This window comes from Crocodylus porosus, unplaced genomic scaffold (genome assembly GCF_001723895.1).
Source record: "Crocodylus porosus isolate Cpor-Errol unplaced genomic scaffold, CroPor_comp1, whole genome shotgun sequence".
In the NCBI taxonomy this organism is placed as follows: Eukaryota; Metazoa; Chordata; order Crocodylia; family Crocodylidae; genus Crocodylus; species Crocodylus porosus.
Genome location: NW_017728949.1, coordinates 38,296,082 through 38,311,807, shown reverse-complemented (window position 1 = coordinate 38,311,807; position 15,726 = coordinate 38,296,082). Strand labels below are relative to the sequence as shown.

The 15,726-nt window shown below is 40.7% G+C and overlaps 1 protein-coding gene across 2 annotated transcripts in view; it reads left to right on the top strand.

The window, feature by feature from the left end:
* Positions 1-9,592, top strand: part of RBM45 (RNA binding motif protein 45) — a 25,792-nt gene extending 16,200 nt beyond the window's left edge. For both annotated transcript variants that reach the window (XM_019554496.1, XM_019554495.1), the window contains exon 10: positions 9,032-9,592. The gene's annotated coding sequence lies outside the window, so the exon portion shown is untranslated. The remainder of the gene's footprint in view (positions 1-9,031) is intronic.
* The last annotated feature ends 6,134 nt before the right edge of the window (positions 9,593-15,726 follow it).

The following is a 15,726-nucleotide window of genomic DNA, read 5'->3' as shown; positions in this document are numbered from 1 at the left end:
CAGAGTGCCCCCCCTCTACCCCCTTGCTAATTAACGAGGAAGTATATTCCTCCTTGATGTAGAGTGCTACTCCTCCACCTTTCCTTCCTATCCTGTCCCTCCTGTATAGCCTATAGCCCTTGACACTCACCGTTAAAGGCAATGGTTTTCAAACTCTGTTCTGAGGAACTCTAGGGTTACACAAAAGGTTATCAGGTGTTCTTTAAGGAGATTGGAGGTAATAGTGTAGTGGGCTGGAAGGTGGTGCACCACCATTGCTGGCCTGGGTTACCTGGCTCCGTGCCAGCGTTTAGGATACGGGTAGGGGTCTCCACAGGAAAAGTGATATGAAAGGGTTCTGTGATTTCAGGAGGTTTGAGGGTCTAAGATGGGCATGGACAAAATACAGGGGTGGGGATCTGGCTCACCAAGGGATTTTGTCTGGCTCAGCCCAGGCATGTGGGGCAGCTCGGGCCATGGGGCATGAGGCTGGTTTCACCACCCCCAGGCTGCACAGCATAGCTGGGGCTACGTGGTGGCTAGTGGCTCCTTCCAATTGCTGCTGCCAGTGTTGCCTCCCTCGCGAGACTTGGCCCCACTGCTTGAGAACCCTGGTCTGTCTACCCCACACCCACTGCCAGAGTTGGGACCAATGCAGGCAAGGCACATGGCCAGGCGGATGGGATGGGGCTATAGGCAAATGCAGATTGGTGTCCTGTAGTGGGATGGGTTCGAATTGCCGGGCAGTGCCACTGTGAGGCCAGAGCTCAGGGAAGAGCTGGAATCTTCTTCTCACACACATAAGCTCTTGTTCCACGGGCAGGGGCATGCTGGGAGCAAATCGCAGCTCTGCCCTTTTCCCCAGCTCCGTGCTATCACAGCCCTACAATCCCAGCCCTGGCCCCACCTGTCTGCCCCTGGACCTTGCTTCCTACCTGCCTCTGGCCCCATCCTGTCCACCTGGCTGCACACACTACCATGTGAGTCCCAGATGGTCTCCATTGTGACCTTGGGATCATGGGATACTGACAGCACAGGGCTGGGGCCTGGGACAGAGCTGCAATCTGCTCCCTGCATGACCCTGCCCACAGAACTGGCACATATCATGAGCATGCGGGAATCAGATCATAGCTCTGCACTGGGTCACAGCCTCACTCTGTCACTTCCCTGCAGTTCCAGCCTCAACCCCGTCTGCCCATCCCACTCCCAGATGCCGTTCTGTGCCTGTCCGTAGCCCTATCCCATCTGCCTGCGAGGGGCAGAGCCTCTTAAGGACTTTTGGTGAGCTGTTCCAGGGAAGTGGGGGTGCTGACCTAGCCTGCAACAACTCACCAAAACTCCCTGAGTGGTCCTCCAGTCCAAATAATTGCCCACCCAGTTGTACACACTGGGCATACAGTACACTGAAAACAAGCAGGATCTTTATCAGGGGACAAGGAAATATGTTATGTTTATTGAGAATACAAAAACATTAGAGCATCACATTTGCATTCACATGCATATACAGAAACAGTTCTGCAGATGCTAAGATGTTACCAGTCTTTAGTTGCTCGAGTCAACTTAGTGGCCAGCTAAGCTGAGCACGAGGAGGGAGCTGGGCTTCTGTCAAATGCATACCAATGCTCCATTGTTGTTGTGTGGAACTTGCCCAACTTCTTGCTGCTAAATCTCTCCTTTTTATAGGGGGCATTAAGTCTTTGTCCAGCATGTAGTAATTTTCCATTCTGACCAGGCTGATCTGTCATGGTCCCAGGTGCTGATTTTACAGACTTGTTTACTGATAGGCCTCTGTCATTGAAGGATTACAGGCACAATCTTCAGTCTTGTTCCTCTTGATGTGTTGTTCCTGTCTTTGGGGTCAGACTTTGCTGCATCTGCAGTCTTCAGCCGTGGGGGCAAGAAATCATAGGGGCAAGGGGTCGTGGTGATCCTTGGTTGTTAGAACAAGCTTCCCTTCACATGCGTACCACATTCAAACAAAATGACATTACACTTATCCTAAGTTACATAGAAACTAAGTAATAGGGAGATACAAAAGGGATATCATAAAATGAATATAAGTGGCTATAACTTTAACTTGACAGCTTGTGTAAGGGAATGGAAAATTGTAGTCATATATATTGGTTATTGCGGTATCAATGATCGTTGTTTATTAACCTATGTTTTCCAAGTGGAAACAATGCATCTGAATAACTTTTTATCAACAGAACTTGCCCAGGTTTGTGGGACTTGAAGAGCATGCTTGGAGTTTAAGGGAAATGACATAAAGGGCTTTCAATTAGATCTAATGGTTTTATGTTAAGTAACTACCAGGGGTCTTTATGAAGAATTTTATTATGTTCCTTGGGCAGGGATTGCTTCATAAAGACAAATGTCAGAAGACTATGAATATATTAAATAAAACCTTCCCTTTTTCATGAATAAATCAGTACTGATGATGGAATCCTTTGGTTGGAGGTTGGCAGTTATAGATGAAGTCCAGGCCTTGTCTGTTATAAATCAAAATATGCTTGGTTTTATGGTGATTCATTTTGTTATAGGGCAAGTGCGTTCCAGTGAAGCTCTAGCTGATTTTTCCATCCATTAGATTTTTTGATAGCTGTGAGACAAATTTCTGAGAGATTTCTTAGTTAATGAATTTAAAATCTGAATTGAGCTTAGATATTTAAAGGGAGTATGCTGATTCACTAGGTGCTTGGGAAGTCACTCTTTTCAGTTCAGATCTGCCACATAGGACAAAATAAATCCATTGTATAGTTTTATTTATTGCAGTGGGTCTCAGTCTTTTGAGACTTGAGGCACTCCTCGAAAATGCCATTTCTTAGCTTTCATTCATTTGTTGTTCTGGTATGTTTATTGTGTTGTAGTCAGAAACATACCAGCTATATTTCATCAAAAAATCCCTTTCATAAACCATGTATATAGCCTAGTGAGGAGAGTAAGGTTGACCCTAGATTCCAGCTTGTGTAATGGTGAGGTGTGTGTAAAAGTGATTAATTGCCAGATAATTTGAACAAAGTTGCTCATCCTTATCCTTTTGTTGACTGAATAATTAACATCCTCAGAGGATCAGGCTCAGACTTATTTCAAAGGTGTCACAATCTCTTAACTGCATGGGATTGCATTTGAGAAGTGGAGCTTGTAAAGAGTAAGGAAAATGTGGCTTTCAGTATTTGCATGCATCAGGATTTTTACTTATGTCTTTGTTAACTAGTTCATTTTATGTTAGTTTAATCATCAGTAGTATTGAGTTGGCCATTCTTTATTGCAGAATCTCTTGGAAAAATGGAAGTTTCTGCTATGGAATTCTGGAACCCACTATCTTTTGCTATATTATCCTCAATTGATTTCATGGAATTGATTTTTCTAAGATACAGTTCCTCATTCTAAGGAGTTACTTCTCACATCCACACTTGCATCTTTTTCTGTATCACATATTACATTTTTTCTACCCAACAAGTCTCCAACCAGTTTTCTACTAACCAGTCTTCACAGGTCTGGTTCTGCCACTATTGTAAATGCAAAAAATTTAGAATCTCTAGGACAAATGCAAGATGTAGCCCTTAATTTTTTACAAAAAACCAGTATCCTGCATAATATTTTAAATACTACTCTATTTGCATTGAAATAGACTGGAATATTGTAAAGGGCTTTTGATAGCTCACTTCTTTGAAAAACAGCAACATGGAGGAATGTGCCTTTTACAGCTAGTGGCCATGCTTTTCCCTTGCATCTAGACTCTTGCTTTTCACTTGAAAGAATAAAATTAAAACCTCTCTTTCACTACTGAAGAATCTAATAAATATTGATAGTTAAAAGATGGTCCGTCATATCAATGTAAGCTAGCGTATAGGTTTGTCATTAATATAGCCTATGTATACAAGGCAAGTCCAAGACAAGGTCCAAGACACAAGGACAAAGCAGTTTGTGAAAGTTTGACTGCACTGTAGGTGCTGCAATAAATTTTAAAGGTAGTTACCAAAGTTAATGAAGTCTATACATGACTCTTATTCCCCTCCATAACAGTATTGTTCATTTAACTGCATAATGCAATGGAAGTCTCAGCTAGATGCCTGTTGCTTCCAACAAATTTCAGTTATTTGCATGTCAGTTAGGTGCATAAACCACATGAAGTGTATACCATCTTTCAGCCCTAGTGTCTGCTTTGTAATTTGATTTTATTCCAGTTAACTGTGTCAGAAGCGGTGAATGGACAGCAGCTGTCAAAGGGTGTTAGAAGAAGCTCTGAAAATGACAGGAACTAGTCACTTTTGCAGCTGCCATCTTCCCTCACTTTCAACTTCTAATAGTAGCCTGAGAGAGTCTATTAGAAACCCTGTGTAGGAGAGGAATTTTAGGGCTGCTCATCCCACAGAGAAGACAGCGCTGCAGTTAATCGGTTTTGAATTTTTGTGCTAAATTGAAATAAGTGCATAAGGGTGCATGCCTTGCCTTTCTAATTCTGAAATACAACATACATTGTAATTTATTTGTTAAAATATACCTCTAAAACAGGGGTGTCTAACCTATGTCACACAAGTGACACAGGCAGCTGTTGCATGTGGCACATGAGTCAGTAAAGGGAGGCACTGGAATGCTGACAGGGAGGAGAGCACTCCTTGGACTGGAGCGGGGACAAGATGGGACACAGGATGTTGCCAGAGGAGGTGTCAGGGCCAAGGAAAGGTGTCAAGCTTTCCTTGGCCCTGCAGCTGTTCCAGAATTCAGGGCTCTGGATCCTTGTTCAACATACAAAACTGCAGTGGTTGTGGGACCAGGGAAGGCTCTTGGTGGCGACACCTACTCTTGCAGTACCATCCGACCCATTTCCATTCTGCATAACTGTGGCTGAAAGCTACATTGGTGCCCCAGGGTGCAAACTCTTCAGGTATACCTCAGGGGGTGGAGATCAGACCAGTGCTCTGGGACAGTGCGGGTTAACTTGTGGCACACCTACCATAAAGACTAGCTACCAGTGTACTAAAAGTAGCACTGCTGTGTTACATTTTTTTCTCACTGTTCTTTTATTACAGGTAACTCAGTTCATAAATAAAATGACATTTTTTCTAACTTCTAGCTCTGCAGCCTCATCCTGAATCTCTGAATTAAGCTGGGATTTTTCTTTTCTTATCCCCATCACATCATTAGTAAAATAGTGCAAGCCAAGCTGTGCAACTCCAAATGTAGAAGGGCACCACTTGGTGTACAAGAATGTACAGGTTTTACAACAGTAATAGTTAAAAGTAGCTAACCAGCAGCCATCCTAATCAGAATCATAGAAATAGAGATCTGGGAGTGACTTCAAGAAGGTCCTTTAGAAGGAGGTGCCTTCTAAAAGGAATACTAAAGCACAGCGACGTGTAGACACACCCAGAAAGCAGATTCTTTGAAGTCTTACTTTGCAATAGGGAATTAGTTATTAGGAGGATAATGTGTGTTATTGGTACAGTTATAGAAAGACATAATTTGCTAGTGCTATTCTGGACTTGTTTTCACTGCAGTCTTAATCTCTAACTACTATTTCACATACACACAAGCATATAGTTTAAGTGATACTTTAACTCAAAGTACTTAAGCCATTGGAATTGTGGCTTGAAGTTGGAGTGCTATTGACATTCCTACTGGGAATGCTTAGGAGGCTCAGCATAACAGCAATTCTAAGTATTTTCTTTAAAAAAAAAAACATATGAGAAAGTGGAGATTGCTCATCATATATAAATTATGCTGTGCTATCAGACTATAACTGCTATTGTAAGTACCAGTTGCTATGGTAATACGTTTATTTTCTTCAACTAATATGTAATTTAAGGAGGGCATGCATTCTCCTGTCTAACAAGTTTTTGCAATTTTAACCAGATATTGAATTTTCAGGTTTTCCCTTTCCCATTAAGCTGATTAGAAACATGCCTTTGAGATTAATCTGTCATCCTGCAACTGCTCAGTTATGCTTTTGTGGAAGTGGCTTGTTCTTCAAAAGTGAAGTTTCAGATTAGATTTAATCCTCAACTGATTGTGTTACCATCCTGTAAGTGGGATGCATTCTGGAAAGTAGTGATTCTGCAAGGGTCTTAGACCTTCCAAATAACCGAGTCATTATAAGTTTCCCATGATAAAAGTAGCTGTGACAGCTGACATTCTCTTTGTACATTTATGCAGGGAATGTTCAGTAGAGTTAGGGATGTAACATTATTTCCATATATGACATTAGTGAGATAAGAATAAGACATTGATTTTTAACATGGTAATTAGACATTTGAACCATTTGCATAAGGGCAGGACAGGTACTCTATTGCTGAAAGTCTTTAAGATTGACACTTCTCATCTACAGTATGTATTTTAGAAAGATATTCAGCTTCTTGGGCCAGGTCTGGACCACAGGAGAATTGAGAATTGGACTACAGAGCTTCTCCTGGGTTGGGGGTTAACATGGCTGTTGCTCATCCCCAGCCTCCAACTCATGTCCCCAGTCAGCTCTGTCCCGCCCTTGAATCCTTAGCCCATCTGAGAGTCCTGCAGGCCAGTTTCAGTTTACAGGCCATACACTGGACACTCCTACTGTAGATCAGTAATAGATTGATGCAGACATTACTGAATAAAATTCTGTGTCTGTGTTATTTAGGGCATGAGACTAGATCATAACTGTTCCCTTCCTTAATATCTGTGAATCATCAAAGACAATAAAAAAGGAGACTTGTTAGCACCTTAAGCTATACCCTATCTGGTAGCGACAGTAGAGCTGCTTTCTCATCATATTTAATACCCAACTGTGGAAGGTTTGAGCTATAGGGGTGGCCATGAGACTCCTGCCTGTCTCCCTTGTTTGCTCTCCTGCCATGCCTTGTTCTTAATGAAGGTTAAATAAGGGAGGCTGCCTGCAGGCTTTAGAGTGAGCCTCCATCCAGTCAAGCCCCTCTCGGACTCTACTAGTCTTGCTTTGACCCTTAAGCTCAATGGACCCTCTCAGTTTGTTCATGCCCCTATAAGGCACCTGTGGTCTGAACAGCTAATTGTGTGTCTGTCCCTGCAGAGCTCCTGTAGCCTTAAGGGCTCATTGCGTGCCTCCATACTTCCCTACACCACACCCTCATGGCTGTTGTTGTACTATCATTCACTCTGTAGGGGGCCTTATCAGACTCCTCTCACTATGCTCTTGCTGGATCCTTTAGCCAAGGCCTATGGTAAAGGACCTGGCTTCTAGGCTTCAGCCTCCTTGCCTGCAGAACCCTGACCCTATCAGTCTCTGGCAGTGGCCCATCTCAGACCTTTGGTCCCTCCTGGGCCATGGCCCTGCTCCCAGGCCAGTAGGGATCTCCAGGTTCCCTGGCTGTGGCAGTTCCTGGCTGTTGTCCCTCCTGGACCATTAGCGCCTGCTGGGCTCAGTTCTGATAAGCAGGAGAAGTCTGTTTATCCAGATCTTCTTTGGAGATCCCTGTGGCAGGTCTGGGTAAGGGCTGGAGGGGGAGGCTTGGCAGGTGTTCTCAGGACTTGATGGGCTTATCCTGTCTGGGAATTCCCAGAGTTTGCAAGACTGGGCCCCTCAAACCCTGGGAGAACCCCATTGCTTCTTGTCCCGCACTATCAGTGGGCAGGACAAGGAGTGACATGCTTCACCCAGTGAAACAGATTAGCTGTGCTCTGACACCTTGTGGATTAGCTGATCCATTTTATTTGGCAATGTCTATTTCTAGCCTCATTCAGACAAATCAGGTTTATCATGGCAGAAAGCTGCACTGAGCTGACTGACCAGCAGTAGCTTTATTTAACTTTTGTAGTAAGTGATTGCTTGAAATCAGTAATGGAGAATACAATCAGTGAATAATCTCTTGCCATTTACCTCTTAAATAGTGGAATATTGTGAACGCCAAGCCTGGTGTTCTTACCAGTTTTTCTGAGTACTGTACTTATAGACTGCTTACCTAAAATACCTTTGAATTTTCAGATAGAGAAATTGTCTCACTTCCCTCTGAAAAATATCTCCCACAAGGGCCCTTTTTGTGTAGCGGAACAGCTGGCTGTTTCTTTATGCCACACAGATGACTGGATTTCAACAGTGTTTAAAAATTTATATTGCATTACAGTTCTTTACATTGACTGTCCCTAGATCTCTCCTTAGCCAATACCTTACCATTCTTCTATTATAATGTCATTGCTTTACCAAGGCATTTAATGCTCTATGCTATAAAAAATGAAGGAAATGATCAAGTTGTTTTTCCAGAGAACTGTGTTATGAAATATTGACTTCCCTGTTCGTTGCAGCCTTGACCCACAGAATGCTTTCTAAAAGAGCAGGGTTTCATAGTAACAGCATCTTGAAAATATATAAAACAAAGCCTCTACATAATGCAGTAAATCTTTGCTACTGAATCCCAACAGCCCTATACAAAGAGGTATCACTGAATTATTTCACCGTTGTAAATGATAGTAGGGTTTTTGTTCTTGATTTTTTTGCCATATCTTGCTGAGTTACTGTTTTTATAAACCTATTGTAGGTCCTCCCCTCCCCCCCCGGCTGGAGTCACAGAATCTCTTTTTAAATAGAAGCTGTAATAACCAGTGGTAGGAATCCACAATGTGTTCTCTAAGAATTAACTTAAGCTTCATATCTTTTATTGTTCTTATTCTGAATAAGTTTTTTGTTTCATCAGTTTCTTTTGCATACAGTTTTTAAAGTAAAAAAAATCTGTGGAAAGGGGGAATTTTATAATACATGCATACATGTGTATGTGTGTGTGTGTGTATAATTGTTTATTTCTGTATACATGTATTCAAAATTCAGTTATATCACATATGTTCCAAAATATATGAAAAACATTATATGCGGAAAAATGTTGGCTCCCACACCTAACTCAAGAGAGATGGCATCTCATTAGGCTATGTCAAGTAATCATAAATGGAGTACAGTATTATCTTTTTTAAGTGTATTGACCATATACAACTTTCTGTGTATGATGTGTGGTGCCGTTCTAAGAAATGTCATTTTTATATGTTTGTTTTTAAATAAAAATGGGTGTTTTACATTTGATACAATTTCATACTTGTGTTCTTTCTACAGAGCAGAGATTAAATAATGACCTGACCTCCGACTGACTGACTGAAAACGTGACTAGATGACTTGACACGATTCCTGTGGACACTGACAGCTTTTTATACTGTTGTTAATTGTTGTTTGTATAAAACATTTTCTGTTTCAAAATTGAAATGGAGACATAGTATAAATTTAAATTAGTCAACTTTTTAGCTGTAAACTCATAAGTTTTCTGTATTAGAGAAATAAATAAAACGTTTGTTCATTAAACCATGCCTCTAATATGGAAATAATAGTGATAGGAGAAAAACAAGGGAGGCATCACTAATGGTTTGACTTGTTACTTGCCAGTGACTCAGACTGTACGTACTAAAGAGTAATTGTAAGTGTAGACATTTTAATGTAGTCAAAATGATAGTAAGAACTGGAACTATATAACTAGATTTTTTTTACAAAATCTGGTATAGAATATTTCAAGGATTGCTTGCAGAACAAGCCCATGTACCGGTACATGGCTGGGGACTGCCTGGCTAAGCAGCAGCTCTACAGAAAAAGACCTGGAGGTTATAGTGAACAGTAAGTTCACTATGAGCCAACAGTGTGCTCTTCTTGCAAAGAAGGCTAAAAGCATACTGGGCTGTGTTAGTGGGAGCGGTGCCAGCAGACTGAGGGAAGTGATTATTTCCCTCTGTTCAGCACTGGTGAAACCACATCTGCAGTAGTGTGTTCAGTTTTGGGTGCCCCAGTACAGACAGGATGTGGACAAATTGTGGAGTGTCTTGCCAGAGGGCAATGAAAATGGTTAGGGGGCTGGGGCACATGACTTACGTAGAGAGGCTTATTGGGAAGGAACTGGGTTTACTTAGTCTAGAGAAGACTGAGGGAGGATTTAATAACAGCCTTCAGCTACCTGAAGGGTGGTTCCAAAGAGGATGGAGCAAGCCAGTTTTCAGTGGCAGCAGACGACAGGACAAGGAGTAATTGTTTCAAGTTGCAGCAAGGGAAGTTTAGGTTAGATATTAGGAAAAACGTTAGAAGGTAGGAAAGCATTGGAAAAGGCTGCCCAGAGGGGTTGTGGAATCTCCATCCTTGGAGGTTTTTAGACCAGGCAGACAAAGCCCTGGCTGGGATAATCTAGTTGGGGGTGGTCCTGCCTTGAGCCAGGGGTTGGACCTGCTGAGGTCCCTTCCAACACTAATTTTCTACAGTTCTGTGAATGCTTGGCTTTGTCCAAATTGAAACTCAGATACAGAAACGTTTTTTTTTTAAGAAGAGACTATAAGCATGTTTTAATTATTTTTTCTGAACTGGGGCTAAAAGAATTGCTTATTTTTTTTAAATGCTGACTTTAGACTGGGAATCAAGAGATCTGTATTACTATTGGTAAGTAACTATCATCACTTTGGTATTTTGAACAGTGTAACACACATTATCTATGAAATTGGCCACCTGAACAGGTCACTACTTTTTGGGGAATTATAATAATTTGTTAAACAACCCATTGTTCTCTAAAGAACCATGGCTGAAGGAATTAATAAAGATGGCCATAATGAAAATGTAAAGGCTGTATAGCTCACTGAATGCATTGATCTGTTATCTCTAGAACATGCAGTTTAGATTTTCAGACACATAGATTAAAATACTTGACACTATTTCACTGCATGTGGAAATAGAATGACAGTCTGTACACAACAGGGTTCCAATGTGGTTTAGATAAAGGTGCATTAGTACATATTTGTGTGAAGAAGTTTAGGCAGTATCTAGGGGCACTGACAGCCATGAAAAAAACAAACAAACAGGACTTTACCAGAAGAGGAGTTATGTTAGTTTGACCCAGCTCCCCAGCGTCTATATTGATCGAGCACTTCAGCAGGGCTATTTGGCACTCTTATCTAGAGCTGATTCAATAAGCTGTTAGATAAAAGCACCAAAAAGCCCTGCTGAAGCACAGTATCTATACAGATGTTGGGCGAGTTGGATCAAGCTAATGAAATGCTTTTTTTGGGTATTGCACTGCGCTCAGCATGGGGGTGCACTGAGCTGAAAGTAAAGTGCTGTTTTGTTTTGATTTTTTCCATGTTTGTAAGCAGCCTAGATACTTTAAATTAAATTTAAGCAGGGTTTAGTTTTCTTCTAATACACTTGGATCACTTGTATAGTTTTGTTTATAAGAAGCTGACTGAGAGATATATGGTGTACCATGACTGAAACAGTTTAGGATGAGAGGTAAAACCATATCTTTAATTCATTCTGACTTCAGAGTATTTACAGGCCTAACACCCATTAAGGCAAAGGGCTCGTATTTTTGTAACTAAAATTTTTGTAGGGGCCATGCTTGCTCAGCTTGCCACTGTTTTTGAGCACCAATACCTAATTTTCCCAGTAGAGGGTGCCCAATAAATGCTACTCATCTGTGTGACAATCCAGTTTACAAGCCTGGCAATGTAGTAAGTTTTCAGCTACTACTAGTTTAAAGTGAGCTAAGCTTGGCTTCAGGTCTGGTGGGGGCAGGGGTCCAGCAGGAGTTGCACACTCTAATCTCCCTCCGATGCAGACAGGACAAAAAGTGAAATGCTCCAAAACAGTAACTCATTTTCAGCCACTTATGGGATGTTTCAGAGGGCTTATATCTTTGTACATTTTAGAGGTGACTGAAATGTTTTACTTTTTGTGTCTGTCCACATCTCCTGATTAAGGTAGTTGAATGATGTCCTGGAAAATAGAATTCTATCCCTGGCACTGCCACAAAGTTCCCAAATGAGGGGTCACAGCACTAAAAAGCAGACTCTTCAGCCTTACAGACTTTTCATTAATAGTTGGACTCACTCCAGAAGTGGATGTCATCTGCCAAGAAAAATTGTGAGCTACTGATTTAAATTAAACTTTTCAGATTTGGTTATTAATTGTGTACCTCTTCTTTTCTGGATGCCTGATTTGATCACCTGCTGTGTGCTTTGCAGATATGCTGAATGCTGTAAGTAACTAAAGGTAATAGAAGCTGTTCTTTGAACGTGTAAATCTAAGAATTCTGAAGAACTCGAATCAGGAGTGTCTTAGATTGGGCACCCAAGGAATCAAATAAGAAAATGGTTTTGAGCAATAGAGGGGAACCTTGAGTTCTCTGTGGGTGCTTCAGCTGTGTATAATATGAAGACTGTTCCCTTCCCTAAGGCTGCAACATGCCCCTGGCTGCTTGAAAGCAGAATGTGGTGGAATCTTGAAGCATCTTGAGATGGGTTTTTCACTTGTAAAACTGGAATAAAAATGAGTGATCTTACTATATCCAGGGCTCTGCACTCTGATGTAAAATCTTTTCCAAGCATTAATAGAAGGCTATACAAGTAATCAAGCCTGAAAGAGTTTATAAGATAAGACCCTTTTCAAGAGTTATCCAGGAAATTCTGAGAAGCAAAGTTGAAGACTATTTGCAAAGTTAAACAGTGTTTATAAAATGGATAGAATGTTAGCATTTTCCAGGTTTGTTTAAAATTTTTGTTATGCAACTATTAGGCACATCCGGCCCTCTAACTGAGTGGTGGTGAATTTTTTTGTCAGGAAGGCCACGTGTTAGCCTCACGCTATCTCTGAATGTTATTCCAATGCTTTTCCACAATTTGCTGCTCTGCTTTCTACTTGCTGCCCTGTCTGCTGCCTTCCCCCTCCTCAGTCTGTCATGTGTCGCATATAGAGGCAGTCTGTGCCATTTGTAGCACATGTGCTGCAGGTTGGTCACCCCGATCTAGTCCATGCTCCTATTAATGCAGGATTGTTTCCTGTAGGCATGATACTTTGTACTATGACTTTTTGGGGGTGGGGGGTCAGGTATCATTAACTAAACAGGAATAAAGGGAAGCATGATACTTTATAATTTTTTACAGAACGATGTAGGAAGTGATCATGTTTAAGAAAATGCTTTTCCCTTTCAGTCAGTACTTAGCCAGTGCCTCAAATGATTCAGGGACCCTGTATTGCCCTGCTTAACGTCTTTGAGATGAAATTTAAAATCAAGGTAATGGTTAATCTTACAAACATTTGCATGATACTGTGACAAGAGTTAGGTATGCTATACTTCTTATTAAATCCCAATTTAACTGTTGTTTTTCTGTGCATTTGTCCTTGCAGTTTAAACTAATTTTTAAAACATTTTCCTCTAAATTATTACATAATACCACTTTTAAGAAGGGGATGCATTCCACTTCGTGTGTGTGTGTGTGTGTGTGTGTGTGTGTGTGTGTTATTGGTGCTTGAGGAATATGTGAGTGTCAAAGAGAATGTCAGAATGTTGGAGTTCTGGATTGGAACCTGTAGTCTTTATTGCTTTGTCCACCTTTAATTTCTCAGACCAGATAGCTTTAGACTTTGTATAATTTCATAGAAAGAATCACGGAAAAAGAAAGAAGACATAAAAATATATTTTAAGGTCCATAACAAAGAAAATATAGGACTTCTGGTGAAACAAAGCTGATAGACTTTATAATTATGAATTTCCTGAATTTTGCTTTTGTGTGCTTTCTTAATAATAATAATACCATCCTAAAGCTAATAAATGCTTGTTACTAAAATGAGTACATCTATATGCAAATGGCCAGTTTTTCAAATGAACTAAACAGTGGTAAGTTTCTATAGCTGGGAGGGGAGAGCACAATACAGATATTCTAAATTATACTGAAAGATAGTAAGTGTAAGTTGCTAGCTTATCCATTTATTGAGCCGTATCAGCTTGACTGACAGATGAGTCTTCTGTTTATCAAACAGGCAAAATATATACACTTATGGACATTCATATTCCACAACATGCTTTTCTGCTCCATCCGGTTTGGAATGTAAAGGGTTATCTATAGGTTGGCACAATGCATGTCATATACATTTTGCTGCTTTCATTTTAAAACCCTTAATCTTACCCAAGCAAAAGTATTATGGCAAAAAAAAACCCCACCCTACACAAAAAGAGACATTTTTACTATAATGCGTATAATGGTGCAATAGTTCAAGAGTCTATGAATGGCATTAAGTCAGTATTATGTCAATAAACCAATTAATCTGATGTGCCACCCAGAGCAGCTAGGGTAGGTGCTGCATAGAACATGTTGCCTGAACCGGGCACTGCATGCAGTGTGGGTCCTGGATTTGGCCAGCCAGGGTGGGTGCCACATGCAGCCAGGGCTGGCACGCTGTGGGGGGTGTGGGTCAACTCTGAGACCCGGGGGCAGGACTGGGGGGTGGTTGATGGGGCTCCATGGACTGAAACTGGCCTGCAGGATGAATCTTGGACACCCCTGGGTAAACTGAATTACTTAGTAAATAAAGTGTAAAACATATATATACATATGGAAACTGCCAAAATTAGCTTACATGTGCCTGCCTTCTACTTGGCTGTCTCTGAGTTCACCATTAGGTTCTTGTCTCTATATTTCAGTACCCTGTACCACACAGTGCCTAGTTGCCTATAATATTCTCCCTTTTCATGCTGTCTTCTGTCATTGATCTTAGACTTGACCTGCCTTTCATCTTTTCCCTCAGGTTGAATAGTGCCTTCTTCCTTGCTCCATCCCTGTTCCTGGAATGCCTTCCTCAGACTTGGTCAGCAAGTCGCCTCCATTTCCTCTAATTGTATAAGTTTAAAAAATGGTTGCTATGCATGAGTATGAATGCCACTGATCAGAGTAACTGAGTATATTATCTTCATTATCTGCTTCCTTTTCTTGCCTAAGATGCTTAGCATATTTTCTCATGTTACTTTTATCCCTCTAGGCAGGGCTATGAGAAAAGAAAGATAGGAGACAGTGTTAACAGTAGAAGAAAAAGGAATAGTCATGTTTATGGAAGGTTCTGAGACTGAAATTTCTGACCAGTTCATATTTAAATTATTAAGGAAATTAATTTGCTGTACATTCTCAATACTTCGTTTATTTTCTAAATCTTCCCCTTTTATTTGTAAAATATTTCTTTAATGTCTTGCCAAAGATTCTGGTCAAACTTTCTATAATTTTTCAGATTGGAGTTGAGATCAAGTATGAACATTTTTTACTCAAGGAGTAATTATTATGAAATTTAGAAATGGCTAAAAGGAGGGTCTTATTTCAGTTTGGCTCCTGCTGTAGTGAGGATATTTTAGAAGATGCATTGCTATAAGGAGGGCTATCATGCTTCAGCAGCGATCACTGGTACCCCGGATGTGCACACACAATGAATATTTCACATTGATATTGCATTTGAAAAACCAAAACAACTTCCACAGGCAACTGACTATATAAAGTAATTTCATTTCTTTAAATCAGGAGACCTTTTGGCAGATTTATGGTAAGCGCTGCTGTTTTGGTAAGTGTTTTGATTTGCCATATAATTTTGTAAAACAGAAGTTGCCTCCTCATTCTTTTAAATTAGGATCTTGTTTTCCCTTTTTATAGTATTTTTAACTTTTGGCTGTTCTACATATTTATGTTTTACATCATAGGGTGTTTTCCTGTGGCCAGTTTTATTGGAAATACAGGCATACCTCGTTTTATTGCGCTTCGCTTTATTGCGCTTTGCAGATATTGCGTTTTTTATAAATTGAAGGTTTGTGGCAACCCTGCGTCGAACAAGTCTATCGGCGCCATTTTTCCAACGGCATTTGCTCACTTCGCATTTTTTAGCAATAAAGTATTTTTTAATTAAGGTATGTACATCTTTTTTTAGACATAATGCTATTGCACACTTAATAGACTACAGTATAGTGTAAA